This window comes from Numenius arquata, chromosome 8, assembly GCF_964106895.1.
Source record: "Numenius arquata chromosome 8, bNumArq3.hap1.1, whole genome shotgun sequence".
NCBI classification, from domain to species: domain Eukaryota; kingdom Metazoa; phylum Chordata; class Aves; order Charadriiformes; family Scolopacidae; genus Numenius; species Numenius arquata.
The window spans coordinates 52,184,725-52,199,595 of NC_133583.1; positions in this window are offsets into that span (position 1 = coordinate 52,184,725).

Consider the following 14,871-nt stretch of genomic DNA (forward strand, 5'->3'; position numbering starts at 1 on the left):
CCCTTCAACCTAACCCATTCTGTGGTTCTATGAAATATTTCAAGTTATCCAGTTTAGATGCTGTCCACAGGATTGTGGAAAAACTGTTGGGAAGGATTGGGGATGTCTTCTCCCTCCCCCTGCCTCCCGGATGGATGAGCTGTGCCTAAGACACCCCTGGCAGATGCTGAGCTAGAAAATGCCATGGAGGCTCGTGTGCCCCCAGACCTGATTTTCCTGGTCTTATTGCTCAGTCCGCTGGCTTTACGTCAACCTTCAGGCCATCAGGGCTACTCTGGCAGCACCTGAGCAGCTTGCACTGGAGCCCGGCTCCCCTGGAGGGAAACGCTGCCCTGTACGTACAGTGTCCTGGGACTGTCTTTGCTGAAGGGTGTTCAAGCCCTGGAAGTATTCAGCCCTCGCTGAACTCGTGGCTTACGGCTTCTTGCTCTGTAACTGAAGATGGGCATCTCCCTGTTATCTGGGTCAAGGAAATTACATGCAAGAACAGGCTTTTTTTCCCCACTGTTTTGTGAGGGTTTTTTTCTTCTTTTTTTCTCCCCCCACCCCCTGTTTCAGACTGCAGGGCTCAAAGGATGATACAGTACTACCAGCTTCCAAGGGCACTGCAGTTCCATGTGTGCAGACTACTTGGGGCACAAGAAACTGCAAGGGGAGCAGGATTGGGATTGGTGGGGATGCCTTTGCAGTGAGCCAGGAGGATGGGATCAGCTCAAGGTTCATGAAAGCAGATGCTGTGATCCCTATCTCCTCCTTCTTCCTTCCTCATGCTGGAGGCTTCACGCTCTCCTCAGCTGCACTAATCTCATCCCACGGCAGCACAATGCCAAAATAGGGCTGTTTCCCTGCAGGGGAAAAAAACAGGTGCACCTGAAGTCTTTTAACAAGCAAACAGGAAAGGTGGTGAACTCTGGAGAAACAGAAGTTAAAAACTAGTTCTGGTGGAAGAGAAAGTTACTTCTCCAACCCTCTTCCCCCTAGTCAAAGCCCTGTTTAAAATCTCTCATGCAGGAACAATTTTCAACTCTGCAGTTCAGCTTGTCAAGGGGAAGAAAACGAAATATGAGCTTTATGCCTGGAGCACCTGTGCCTCCAGGAGCTGCTGCTGAAGACCCTCTTTCTCCCCTCTCCCAAGCAAGTGGGGGTGTGTGAATAAATGGGGTTGAGGCATCGGGCAGGACGGTGGCAAGGCTTGGATCTCTGCTGGGACTGGCCAGATCCAAGAGGTTAACCCAGCGCACGGGAAACTCCAAAATGCAGTAGGTCTCTGCTGTGACCCAGCTTCCAGCAGAGATGGGACAGGGCAGAGGACAGGGGAGCTCCAGCATAGGCAGGTGGTGGCTGGGGAAACCCTGTCCAGGAATTTGTTCCTGGCACCACCTAAGAGAGGTAAAATGGGTCTGGCCTTGCTCCCCACGGGCTGGAGTGGGACCCAACTGCTGGCTTGTGGGATGAGTGATGCCCTGATGTCCCTTTGGGACACTGGCCTGTCCTTGCCAGATGAGCAAGTGGAGATTTTCTGCTGTTATGTCCATCGGGCTGCCCATACGCTGCAGCAAAGGGGGCTTGAATCTTGGGGTGCCAGAAACCAGGATGGATCCTGCCTCTGCACCTCGTACACTGCCTGTCAGGGCTGGACCCTGCAGCTAAGGGAGGGTGAAAGGATCAGCTGGATCTGTGAAGGCTTCCTTCCCCGCTGTCCACACCCTCTGTGTGTCCACAGAGCTGCATGTGTCCACAGAGCTGCGGCTGTGTGGGTGCCACCCACACCCCAGAGATGCTGTAACGCTGTGGTTACTGAAGGAGGGGCAGAAAGGCGTCATCTTCCAACTGTGACACATCACACATGATCAGCTGAACCAGTTCGGGCTGCAGGACCAGCTGCCTCCCCCTCCCCATTCATCTGACACCAGAGCAGATGCCGAAAGTGTGGCAAACAACACAGCAATGTTTTCCTTAATGCTGTCTTCTGGCGACCGGAGAGCTGTGGCTTCTCAAGCCAGAGGTTGGGTTTTGGTGACTCATAGACGTATACGGATATTTCTGGTGCGAAGCAATCTGATTCTGGCACTCACAGTGTCCTGCAGCAGGGAGATCCACGGTTTATCCATGCGCTGCAGGGAGGTGACGTCTCCAGTTTGCCACCCTCAGCTGTTTCTTTTGCTGCCCTCTATTTCAGAAGAGACAATAAGCAATTGTTTGCTGTTCACCTGGAAATTCACACACATCCGTTCTTCCATTTCACCCTACTGCTTTTGGACTGTTTCCCAGTGGTTAACAACCTGCTCCTACCACCAGCTGCCAGTCATCCTCTCCCAGGGTCTGGCCCTCTGGAAGAAGATCCAAGCTTTGTATACAGCAGCAAGCGATCCTTCTTGCTTCATTTCTCCTCTCCTTGCAAGTTCCTGGCTCTTGAGTGAGATTCGACAACAGGATCTGCAAGAAGGTGAAGCGGTTCTTCTCAGAGCTGGAGTTTAACCCCTGCTCTATCTCCATCCTGGTGTGCACCTCCACAGCAGGCCTCTTGCTGCTCACCTGGACCACGAAGGAGCTGATGAAGAAAAAATTTGTCCAAGCTAAGTACCATGTAGAGACTCTAGAGGAGGAGACCTTTGGAGCAGGTTGTCCAGCAGCTCAGGCGAGAGGTAATGCCACGTGGGTGTGATTCCTTTTGGCCCTGCAAGAAAATTACGTGCTTCAGCCAAGTTGTTCACTTGGTGACACTTTTGTTGTTCCCTTTGTAGTCACCTCTGCCTGTAGAAGATGCTTGCTGTCCTCACTGATTGTGTTCCAGGGCTCTGCTAGGGGGAGGGCTGGTTGCTCCCTAATCTGATTCGAACTGGAGTATCTGAGTTACAGGAAGCAGATTGAACCCGTAGTTTGTGCCAGACTTGTGGACTCTGCTCTGAGGCAGATTAGGGAGTGCTCACGTATTTTCTCCACCAGGAGAGTGGAGGAGGAGCTGACCTGGAAGAGGACCGTGACTTGTACATGCAACTTGCACTTGCACAAGCTCTTTTTTCTCCTTGTGCACCTGGCAGCTATTGCAGGGTACATTGAGGGAAGGTAAGGAAAAGTTGAAGAGGTCACAGCAGTGGAATCCCCAGAACAGGGAGGACCCTTTGGGAAATCCCTAAGATTGCTGAAGACACCTTAAGCAAATAGTGCACCTTGCAAGCACCGGGATCAGGCTCTGAAAACCTCCTCTCTATAGAAATGGGGGTGTGGGAACTCATTTCCAGTAGTGCCTGTGTTACCGCAACCTAAGCCCAAACAGCTTTGCATTTCATGTGAACATTAAAAAATAAGATGAAAAAAAAAGAGAGAAAGAAAATTTAAGTGGCTAAAATTACTCTTGTAGTTGTTTTACACAGCTGAATGAAGATAATTGTATTGGCAATTGTGAGTGATTACAGTATTATCTGCCATCAAAAAAGTTATTTTTTTGAATGCTAAAGGAATTAATGATACATAAAACTGTGCTTAGATTGAGTGCATTCATCAGCAGAAATGCCTCGTGCTGGCACCTCTACACTGTAATTACTCCAGCGCTGAGAGAAAGGGAGCAGGAGATAGGGGGCTATTGTGGATATATTGCCATAGATTTACATATATTTACACAATGAGCAGCTCTGGTGCTCAGGGAGGGGGGAGCAGAGTCAGGAGAGCAAAGCTGGGGACGGTGGTGGACAAGTTTGGCCCTTCTTTTTCTTTATTGTGCACTACAGAGCGAAGAATAGGGGGTCCTCTCTGTGTTTAAAAATTTACAGGGTGAAGCCAGTATGGAGAAGATGGTTAAATGCTCCTCAGAATAGCAAGGGATGAGTGCAGGTTTTATAGGATGGTACCTCATGGTGTGTTGAATTGATAAAACCATTCCTGGGGTCAGAGGCAGTGATTGCCCAGCCCTGGGAAACCAATGGTGGTGGTGGAAACAGCAGAGCTGGTGTCCCCAGGGGTCATCTGCTTGTGCCCTGCGCATCAAGAGAGCCCATCATGCTGCCACGTCGGTGGGGCTGGGACTGCGGGTATGTCTCAGCAGGGACGGGGTGAGGAAATCTGGAAGAAATACCCCCCAGCTTGCTCCATACCTTGTGGCCCTTCAGCAAGGAGACATGATATTGGGGGGGATGTTTACAGACATTGCAGGAAAGGCTGTTGCAGGGGTTGTGACCAATCTGTGAAGAGCAGCAGGATGCTTGCCACGATGCAAAGGATTTGGAGAGGCTTTTAAAGGAAGGGTGGTGGGTTGAAGCCCCTTTATGGAACTCATGGGCCCCCTCCTGTGGTGGACCCATGCCACACTCAAGGAGGGAACCCTAAAACCTTCTGTGGTCCCCATCTTCTTGTGCACAGCCGACTTCTCAGCTGTATCTTGACCTAAATTAGTAAAGAAAGAGGAGCACAAACCCTTTCCAGCCCATGGGGGAGCACCATGCATCTCTTGCTGCTCCGAGAAGACATCGCTGCTGGATGTGCTTGGCCTTTCGGTTTTAAGCCACCAGAGAGCAGGACTGAGCCGCTGTCCTGGCAGAAATCTCATGCTCAGAGGCTTTTGCACCCTAAAACCCTGCATTATACACCCTGAACTTGTGAGGAGCATTGAATGAAGCAGAGGGCTCTTCTCTGGCTCTTTGGGTGATGGGACAGCCCGAGATTTTGTGGGGCACATGCTTTGATTTCAGGTGATTTTAGGTGCTCTTATGAAATGATGGGAGATTTGCTGCTCTTCCATCTGGGCCTGGCTGGTTTTGCCAAGGAGGACATCCCAGCAGGGCTTGATCCTGCAAACTGTCAGTGCTCAGGAGACCTGCAGCTCTGCTGCTGCCAGGATTTGTTGCAGTGTCCAGGACCATGCCTGGAATGTGGCAGGCTGCCTGCAGTTTCGAATTAGCATCTCCACCCTCTCTGATTGCGTATTGCACAAAGGGGGAAACAATTAATACTATTTGTGTTTGAAGCCCCACAGGCCAAGTTTTGAGGCTAATAAGGGCAGCCCCAAGTTTAATCCTGACAGTCTTCCTCCAAAGCAATGTTATTCCATAGTTTGGGGTCAAGATTTAAGTGGAGTCCTGAGTCTTAGCAGGGTCCTGAGCCCTTGTGTATCTCTGAGTGTGACTGGGCTGAATCCAGACTTCCTTGGCCACTGGTACTGGGGTTTTACTTGCCTGGGAAAAAAGCACGCAAACCCTGATTTTTATTTTTCTTGTTCTGAGCGCCCTGCTTTCTGAACAGGCCAGGAGAGGGAGTCATCCAGCCATTTACTGCACAACCCAGATTTCCTGCTCTCCCTGTTCACCGTGGGATGGGAGCAAGCACACTTAAATATACACTTGCGTTTTCCCAGAGGGAAGGTTTGATCTGTGCCGGCCCCCGGGTGACCTGCTATTTACATTTACACAAGCAGGATGGGCATCTGACAGGAGGGGAAACTGAGGCACAGAGCAGGCCCATGCCTTGGTGGAGCCGGTTGGTGGCATCCTTCTTCTTGAGGACCTCCTGGGCCCTATTGCAGGTTGTGATTGCTCTGCATCAGTCAGTGTAAACCTCCCTGTGCTCTGGGTTTGGGGTGAGCCCAGCAGGTGGGCTATGGGGGGCCATCGCCTCAGGTATCACCGCTATAGGGACACACAACTCACGTGATGCCAGTGTGCCCCCTGCCCTGTCCATGCCGAGTGTCTGTTCAATGTCTTGCACAACCAGCAGCCGGTCCCTGGTTCAGACCCCCTGATGGCAAAGTGGTGGGGATCTCCACCTGTGGGCAAGCTCTTGTTGGTGAGCGCACCCCAGCACCGTGGAGCTCCCAGGGGAATGAACACACACGTGCAGCGGTGGAAGGGCCCTCACTGACTCCTGTATGTCACCTTTCTGGGATGATCGGAAAGCCACAGAGCATCGTGGCCCACTCTCACACTAAACAAGTCGATGCATCGATCGGTCCCTCCTGCCACCTGTGTTTTTCCTTCCCCTCTCATCTCTCCCAGGCCGGCACTACCGAAGAACTGGTGAAATCACCCCTGCGTTGAAAATAAATAAATAAATAACCAAATAAAAATGCTGACGTGGAGAAGTCAATCAGCTTTGTGTGGCCTTGTAATATCTCATTTTATCCGCGCCACGCTTTATTAAATTCTCATAAACCTGTCAATGAGGACAGATACCATTTCAGTTTACCCCATTAGTTCTACACAATGACATCGGGGGAGAGGAAGACGGGGAGGTGGCGGGGAGGCACTCGGCACGGAGAAAAGAGGAATGAATTTAAAGAAAGAAAAAAAAAAAAAAAAGAGAAATGCGAAGCCAAACTCAGCTTCGTGACAATAATGTAATAACATCGGCGCCCAGGGAAAGTAATTGAATTAAGTGGCTTTTGTTAATGGTTTTAAGATTTAGAAATGTAAATAATAGTTAGGACTCTTTAATGGGACTCTGGTTTTAGGTAACTGCAGCCCTGAGAATAAGAAATGCTTTGCTGTTTAATATGATGTCAGATAGTTTTGTTACTCCTCCGGTTTCATGCCTGCAAAGCATATTTTGCAGTTTTAAAGCCGGGTGTGTTTATCATCTTTCCTTTCTAACTTCAGACGGAGCTTAATTCGGGAGTATTTGCATGAACCCTTCTTAGCCAGTCCCTATCAGTTATTTGCACCGCCAGGAATAAAGTATTATTTCTCCCGAGCTGCTTTGGAGAACTTCCTGGCTGCAGGGTTACTCTGCTCCGAAGCCTCCCATCTATTTACATGTTCATTAAAGGCAGGCGGCAGCGGGTGCTCTCTGCGGCAGGGCCGGACTCGGCTCCCGGGAGTAACGCCGCTGGGAGCAGGGACGTTACACCGGGCTTAGGCCAGTGGGGATGGAGAATCCAGCCGACAGGTAGGATGAGCCGGGCGATTTAGAAATGACTTTCATGGGAACTCGTTCTGCTTAAAATATTATTGGATTTTCATTTAGGAACCTATCAAAGTGCAAGAATAAAGTCTGAGCTGCCTAACCCACATAGGTCTAAACAAACAGTCCTCCCTTCTGCTCTGGGATCTGACGGCTCACGGATTGGAAAGGGTCCTTCGCTAAGGCACGGGATGAGTCTCAGGGAGACCCACTGTGCCGGGCAGAATAGGGGGCTTTGCATTTATTCAGGCTGAAAATCTCCCCTGTTGCGGGGTGAAGGCGGATGCCTGTCCTGGCGCTCCCCGGACCGTGCCGCAGGGACGTTGCCTTCCTCACTTGTCCCCTCAACTCTGCCCGCTGCTGCCTGGGCAATAGCCACACGGGGACCTGCAGTTCCACTCCTGCCAGGCAGGAAGGCAAAAGCCATCTGATGGCTTTTGCTCCAGCCCAACAACAAGTGAGCAGCTCTGCATACACTGCGTCACTCTAACATGTCCTTGGGGGACCTGCTTTTTGGTGTGCTTCACCCACAATCTGCTGCAATCTCTGCTATTGATGGCTTCAGCTCTGCTTCTGTGGCTGGAGAGCCTGCCTCATGCCTGCAAGCTGTGCTTCCCATCCAGCGGGATCTCAGGACCTACAGAGCCTCAAAAGCCTTTCTCCATCACCCTCATAAACCTTCCTCCATCACCTTCACAAGCCTTCTCCCATCACCTTCATAGGCTTGGCTGGAAAAAGCCTAAGCGCCCCAAGCCCAAGCCAAACCTGACCCAGCTCACATGGGCAAAGGAGAGAGTTATCAGACTGTAATCGCAAAAATGAAGAGTTCAAGTTACACATTTCCCCCAGGGGCTTTCTTAAGTAGGTTGTTTACCAAAAAAAAGAAATAGTTCAGTTCCTCCTGGAGTATTGGAGAAGAGGTTTCTCGCTGCTGTGCATTTGCCATATTGCTGTATTTAAAGTGAAGCTGGGATAGAACAGAGGGGTTTGTTTCTTCCTTTATGGAAAAATAAAATAAAAACAAGAATAACATTGCAATTAAAAGAACAAATTCTTCACTATTCTCCCTGCATTAGAAAAGAAAACCCAAATACCTTATAAATGATCAAACTCTTAAAAGCAACAATTAAAAGATTGACTCAGCAATTCCCCTCTGACAGTTCCCTTTTTTTCTGACCGTGGCTGAGGCAGAGGCAGCTGCAGGCTGGGCTTCTGTCCTGGACTCTCCCATGGGTGCTGTGGCCTCATGCAGGATCAGCAGCTTTCCCTCTTCTGTTTCAACGGACAAACAAAATGGGGGTGGACAGCTGGAAATCTGGGGGCTCGGGGCTTTCTGTGCTTTACCATTTCCCAGCAGAGGTGGGCTGCAGGCTCAGCACTTGCCTCTCCTGCTGGGATCCCGCTGGGATGCTGCTGTGTCCTCAAGCAGGACTACAGAACTTTTCTTCCTAAGCCAGAATCCTGCTGTCCTGCATCCTTCCAGGGAACAAGTGACCTGTATTGGGGGAGAAGAGCTGGGAGACCTAGGGGAGGGTTCATGATCCCCTCTGCCTCCAGCAATGACACTGGAGTGTCATTGTGACCCTCACAAAGTAAGGGGACACTCTGGATCCCTGCTTCGGGGAGACGGGACAGCTAAGGCTGTAATTATTGCAAGTTGGGGTGCTCAGCAACATGGCAGGATAGCAGCTGAAGAGACATTTACACAGGTCTATAGACAGGGAAGGACTATTTAATGCTTGAAGAGCCATTAAATAATTTGCCGTGATAAGACCCAGGCGATGCTATTTTCTGCAGATAAAAAGCAGGTTATTTTTCATTAGCTGTAAAAAGGCTGCTGGTGGCAGCGAAACATGCCACTGGGTCTAGCTCGACACAACGTGAGCAGACATGAGCAATATCCTAAAAATAATTGAAATCCACTGAGGGCTGTGTTGAACTGCTTTTTTTAAGTGCATCAGGTGAAGCAACGAAGGGATGGGACAACCCTGATTCAGGAAACAGTACTGATGGATGGGGAGGCACATAAGTATTGCACAGGGGATGGGAACATGCCAGAGCTGCTCCCAATCAGCTGAAAGTATGTGTGGACAGGAGCCTGGCCCTGGCTGCAACATTTTGCCCAATCAAGACTGAATTGCAGGTTTTTTTGGTGGGACTGTTTTGGGACTGTCTTCAGTGACAAGCTCCCTGCTCAGCCAGAAGCCTGTTAGAAGTAGACAAGGGAAGAACAGCCCTGCAAGCCAAAGAAATCTGACTCCATGTGATTTACATGGAGCATGAGGGGCACCAGAAGGGCAGCCAGCCCAGAAAATGAGATTATAAACTATCATCCCCTGTTACACGCTGGGACGTGGCTACAGGGTGGCCCTCTGGCATCATTCGGGGAGGCAGCCATGGTCTAGGTGAAAGCGGGAGGCTTTTGTCTCCTCAGATTGGAAAATCCCCCATCCTAAGGAGCGTCTGAGAATACATTTGGGTTTCTGCCTTCCCTCCTGCAACCTTTTCCTGACCTGTGTGCAGCATCTGACACCTTGAGAAGCCACAGGAACATTCTAACTGGTCACTGCCACATCTTGCTGTCCCCATGGTGTGGTCTGGAGATGGTTGTGAAGACAATGTGGCAGTGGCAGTCTGGTGGACTGAGATAGTGCTGCCCAGCTGCTACAGAGTGTAGCACCTGAGGTGGACCTGCTCTTGCAGTTGAGCTAGCAGCTCTGGGGCTGGTGGTACCTGCAGAGCATCGCTCTGAAGTAGTTTTAAACATTGCTTCTTTGCGGGAAAGGAGAGGAGTGAAGAAGCTGGAACGGGGATACGGGAGCCCTAACGTGGATGCACCAACCTGCTTAAACTGAGTTAAGGTTCAGGCAATACCAGCATTGCATCTAACCCAAAAAATATAAAATAATCCATCTGCTCACATAAGTGTGAGACCCACTGGTAGAGGGTTGGGCTTTTAATGTTCTTCACCTACGCAACATGAACCAGCGGGAGGGGAAAAGAAGATCTAAAAGGAGTGAGTCCTCAGAAGAGGCAGAGCTCAGTGTTTAATCTGCACTGGCATGGAGATGGTTAATAAGATAATCTCCGGGCCCTCTAACACAAAGAGAAAGTGAGTTTTCTGATCCATAAAGGATCAGTCTGCAGGAAGCCCCATCAGACTCCTCAGCGTGAAATTACACCACAGCAGGGGCGTACAGTCCTGCTACTGTACAACATTAAAGAGATGAATTAGGACTTGACATTCATGTGCTTAATATGCCTATTCCTGGCATTATCCCACAAGGACCAGTCACCGCCAAGGACTTACGGTCACCGGGTCTAGGAAGGTATTTAGGGTTGCTCATTTGCTTGCTTCCAGAGCCAGACTATCTGGCTTCCCCATCTAATCTCTCGGCATTAGGAGCAGGGGGGAGCACAGCCCGGCTTTTCTATCTCACAGCAATCAGTGAATAAGCACCGGGTGCACCCTTGTTGCTCAAATAAAGCACAGCGATCCTCTGGACTGGTGCGTGTCGAACCGGGGAAAAAACATGGTGCACATAAAATCGTGACTTGGTCCTTCAAGAAGCTGAGAAAGGGGGAAAGAGCCAACCCTGCGCAAGTATGTCTCTCTGATAGTTGCTGCTAACAAAAGAGAAATATTTACCGGAAAGGAAAGCCTCAGCAGATCTATATTAGAAATTATGTGAACTGGGTTAGCCTCCCCAGTGTTAAACTGGTTGGAGGTGTGCCATGGGCAAACGTGGGCATTCTGAGTTACTTTACTGAAAGGGCTTTGCCAAGAAGCCAGAGCCTTTCCAAGCCCCAGGTCTGGGCTGTGTGAAAACTCCCGTCCGTTTGAACTCTAAGCCAGGGCAGAGTGCTTTTGGTTTGCTTTTTATCCATGAAATATTTTGTGGAGAACAAAATTTTGGGGGGAGGGGGAGAATCTACTCCAAATTCTGGAAGAAATAAAAAGGAAAATGTTGGCTATGAGGCCGAATAGTTCTGTTTTTGAGCTGATATTTTTCCAAGAGAAAATCCAAATTTTTTTTTCAGAAAGTAGCTGTCCTGCAGGAAATTCCTGATTTCACGGGTGTGCCGCACTTCTGGCAGAAGCACTTGCGATCAAACTGATTGAAAAGCCATTTAATTGGAACTGTTTTAAGAACGAACTAAAATCTGGCAAGGTCAATGGGGGGAAGCATGGAGAGGCCCAGGAGAAATAAATGAGAAGCAGAGTTCTCCCAGAAGCTGATTTTGCAATGGTCTGGCGTGGAGAAAGGGTGAGAGCCTCCCCGGCACGAGGACATCCTTGCGGCTGTGATCACATTGTGCGGCACGTGGGCACTTTGCAGCCCACAAATCCTGCTTCTCTGACTCTCCCCTTCAAGCGTTTTCCCTAGGGGAAGGCGAGCAGGAATGTGGTGAGATCCTGGGATGCGTCTGGACATGGAAGTGGTGCTCAGCCTGAACATGCTGAGCATGAACATGCAGAATCAGTCCCGAGCCTGGCCATACAAAAGCATCTCTTGTGTTGGACACAATGGATGCCCAAATTTGTGATGCATTTCTACAGCACTTTGAATATGGACACACTCTTGCTTGCCCAGCTTGAGAAGGGATATAGCAGAGAGATCACTAGGAAAATTCATGGAAAAAAGGTGAATCGTGACTCTTGACGAAAAGCTGTGGTGTCAGTATGGGGACTGTACCACCATGTCCCTTTTCTGGTTTCTCCTGCTCTTTGTTAAGCTCATGGTAACCCATGGGGGTGAAGATGAGGATTTCTACAGGCTGTTTATTTCCTTAGGCACAGACTTTGTGGGACTATTTTTCTACTTAAATGTAAATCAGAGCTAACGTTGTTGTGGGTGAAATCAAATGACAATTTATACCCAGATATCTTTACTCTTTTCCATGTGATGCAAGTTTTGGTGCTGGGCTCATACATCCTGACATCAAGCCAGGCATGGAGTTGCTTCTTGGACATATAGAGCAAGCTCTGGTGAAGGCAGTTGCCACCAGATTAACAACAAATGGAGTTAATGGTTGAGGTGGTGGAATACCCCATCTCTATGCATAGGGTGTGTTCCCCTCGGTGGTTTTCTCTGCCTGGAGGCACTATCTAGGTGAGTGTGATGTGTGGTCACCACCCCATCTCCCAAATCTTCAACAAACTAGTCCTCAAGTCCAAATAAACACTTTCAGGATGAAACAAGAAAGGAGCCTTGGATGCTGAAAACTTCCCAAGGTTTTGGTTGTCCACTGTCCAGACAAGGCAAACACAAAGTGTTCCTACTCTGTTGATTTAAAATAAATCCCAAGAAAAACATCCCTAAGTAAACCAGTGTGTGAAGGCTGATGGAGCACTTCACACCTGAATGATAAATCCCCATTCTCCAAGCGAGTGACAATTTTTTAGTGTGCTTGGCTTTTGTCTCCTATGAAATTAGAAGTCTCCTGCTGAGGGTTGGGTTTCATGTCTGGGTCACAGTTTCTACAGAAAGGAATTTTCATTATGGTCTTGGAAACACTTAAGCCCCCCTGTGCAACTGATCTAGCTGCGCTTTTCATAACCAGCAGGACCATGGATGCCATCAGCAATCAAGGGTGAAATCTCAAGCAACCCGAGAAGGAGGTATGAGCCTTAGGATGAGACAGGATCTCATAGCGAGATTAACATGGACTGTGAGGGTAATTAACCACAGTAACTGTTTGCTGAAGGTGAGGTGGGGGGTAACTCCTTGTTGGCAGACTTTAGACTGGAGGATGGATTCCCTGTTTCAAGAGGGAGTTAATTCAGCAAAGTCCTTTGGCTTGTGATGTGCAGGGTGGCAGACTAGATTATGAAGCTGGAAGAGAGGTTTGGAGATCAGTCTAGCAATAGCTGAGTCCTCAGGCCACACAAAGTGTGAGAAGTAAATAACTATTCCCAACGTATCAAATGATGCAGGAGAGAGAGTGTATCCCAGAGATATGAGACCTAGGAATTTGTCACAGGGCACAAAACCCCAGATATACCCTGATTAGCAAAATTCAAAGAATATATTTCTAAGCCTGGGGCTTGCCCTGTTTTCTGAGGATGTAGTGAAGGGAATAGTTAATAGCCCTTTATGTAGTTAAAGTGGGCATATATCTGAAACTCCCTTTACTTTTCTCTCTCCAGGTTACACAACATCAATAGTCTTAATTTTTCTTTATGGATGCTCTTTTCCAGTTATTCTCATTATTTTTCTCTGAACTCCCTCCAGCTAATACACATCGTTCTTGAAGTGGTGCTCAAAACCAGACGTGTTTTTCCATCTCGGGTCTAACCAGAGATGATTAGAAAGAAGATGCATTCCCACGTCCTATGGGCTCTGTCAGGGTTGTCCATGGTTGTAAAAGTACATCCTGGGTATTGTATGGCTTAAATCAAGCAGTTATACTGAAAATATGTGACAGCAGTTGTGTTAGCTGAAAGTGGCACAATCTTTTGTGATTTTTCCCTCTTGTTGAATGTGATGAAAATGTGGAATGTGTCTCCTGCCCCCATACAGCTTTCCCTCCATAGGCGAGATGCCAAAACCACAAACTGAGCTAAAAGAAAGCAAAATAACTGTTGTAAGGTGGACCTCTTCATCACTGTGCTGTATTCAAAGTTTTTTTGCATTGAATAAAACAAGTTTTGACATATAATTGCAAGAGAAAACAGCTGTAAAGACTCTACCACAACTCATACCCTGATAATGGGTGATGATCCATTGCAGTCCAGCTGGGCTCCTGACATCTGAGGTAAATCTGATGAGCTGTGAATCTAGAGCATCAATGAACGTACAAGGATATTCAGCCTCCTTCAACAAACAGGAAAACCAGAACCAAGAATGTGAAGCCTCTTCTCCAAACCACACGTAATGGGGCAGAGGAGACAACAGCAGCGAGACAGGCATCTTTGACTTGCTCGAGGTCAAGGCTGCCCTGTTTCTTAACTGAAAGTTAATCCTTTAGTGTGGGTGGTGGGAGCTCTATTTTTAGGTCTCCCTATTCTTTTATAGCTGATCAGATTTTTACCTCTGGGAAGCTGCTACACAGTCTCACAGTACTCTTCTTACAACAGCTGTTTTGGTTTTTTTTTCGGAATAAAACTGCTTTTTAAACATTTGGCAACTGAGAAAGCATACTTGGGTGGTGATGGGACATCTCTGGGCTCTTCACACCCACCTCCTGCCTGGAGCAAGGCTGTTGCCGTCACCAGGTCAGGCTGGCTATGTCTGTGTCTAGCCATGTTTTGAAATCCTCCAAGGTTGGAGATCCCCCACCTCTGGCGTCCTGCCGCAGGACCACCGTCACGGTCAGGAATTCCTGATGTTCACTCCAAACCTTCCAGACTACAAGTGGTGGTTTTTGTCCCTTGTCATGCCATCCTCTTATAGAAGAAAAGTTTGGCTCCATCGTCTTTGTGTCCTCCTTGAAGCAGTTGTCTGCTGCAGCTGCTAGAAAGGGCTAGGAAGAAAGTGCTGATGGAGCTAGTGTGAATGCAACTGTTAAACAGAGGCAGCATGAAAGATGGAGGTCCTGGGACAGTAAGTCAGGGGATGCTTTTGCAGTGCTGCAGATAACAGCTCTCTGAATTCTCTGCATTCTCTTTAATGACCCAAGTTACCTGTGCCTTGTTGTAAGGCAGTTCCTCCGCGTTACAGTATTTAATCACAGTATTTAGAGCAATAATTGGGGTTGGAAGGGGTCTTTGGAGGACATCTGGTCCATACCTCACCTTGGTCATGCTAGACAGCATCTGAGGTTGGGATTGGCAGGAGCCCACCGTTTTTCATCAACTATACAGCAAGCAGCAAGCAAGTCCCTGGTTTCTAGAGGACTGAAGTGAGGCAGGATGGAGATACTGGCATTGTCCTCGGAGTCCCATCAGTTCCTTAGCCCTGGAGGTGTAGTACATGATGTTGTTTTAATTACACTACAGAGGAGACTCACAGTTGTGGGGTCTGTGTGACAAATATAAAT